The following is a 906-nucleotide window of genomic DNA, read 5'->3' as shown; positions in this document are numbered from 1 at the left end:
TCCGCCAGACGTTCCCAGTTCACCCTCACTACACGTTTGGGTTTGCCGGGTCTTTCCAACCGGTTCCCCTGCCATCTGATCCAACTCACCACCAGGTGGTGATCAGTTGACAGCTCTGCTCCTCTCTTCACCCGAGTGTCCAAGACATACGGCCGCAAATCAAATGATACGATTACAAAGTCGATCATTGATCTCCGGCCTAAGGTGTTCTGGTACCAGGTACACTTATGAGCCACCTTATGTTCGAACATAGTGTTCGTTATGGCCAAACCGTGGCAAGCACAGAAGTCCAATAACGAAACACCACAGTATTAAACCGACTTTCACAAATTCTAAGAACTGTCTCAATGGCTGCAAAAGACACTTACTAAGTGTACTTCTCTGTAACACAGCTGTTAGATTTTGCTTGCATTAGTTATACTTGGTATATTCTTTCATCCTCTTTAAGATGTGGGCAGGGGTATGGGAATGGGTGTGGCTTCAGATTTGGAACAGGGCACGTCAACTTTGGCTTACCATGAGCGTTTTGACTGGCACAACTAGGGACTTAGGCTGCTCTTGACAAGATTGCTGTACTTGCTTTGGTTTCTCTTCATAACGCACAAGTCTTTCGCCTTTTACTAAAGACTTCCGTGACAAACCTGTCACAAGATCACAGCCCTCCCGACCAAGTCAAAGACCAACTACGTCTGCTGCTCCAACATGGGAGAGCGACACAGCCTCATCAGACGCAGAGTTTGAAACTGCCTGTAACCCTCAATCATTTGATGTGGATGAGATCAGGAGACACCTCTCAATACCCTATCAAAACTCTGGGGATGATGACAGCCAGGAGGAGGAGAGCTCTGAAGTCTCGGAAGATCCACCAGCAATGGAAACAGAATTCTCCGAAGACACGACACCTTC

General features: G+C 47.4%; 1 non-coding gene across 1 annotated transcript; it reads left to right on the top strand.

Annotated features, from left to right (window-relative positions):
- The first annotated feature begins 592 nt into the window (after nt 1–592).
- Nucleotides 593–636, top strand: LOC116380498 (U5 spliceosomal RNA). The gene has a single exon (XR_004212568.1). It is a non-coding gene; the product is annotated as a U5 spliceosomal RNA (small nuclear RNA).
- Nucleotides 637–906: the final 270 nt, after the last annotated feature.

The sequence above is a fragment of the Anarrhichthys ocellatus genome, unplaced genomic scaffold, assembly GCF_004355925.1.
Source record: "Anarrhichthys ocellatus isolate YVR2014 unplaced genomic scaffold, GSC_Weel_1.0 scaffold7400, whole genome shotgun sequence".
In the NCBI taxonomy this organism is placed as follows: Eukaryota; Metazoa; Chordata; class Actinopteri; order Perciformes; family Anarhichadidae; genus Anarrhichthys; species Anarrhichthys ocellatus.
This window is presented reverse-complemented; position numbering and strand designations above follow the sequence as displayed.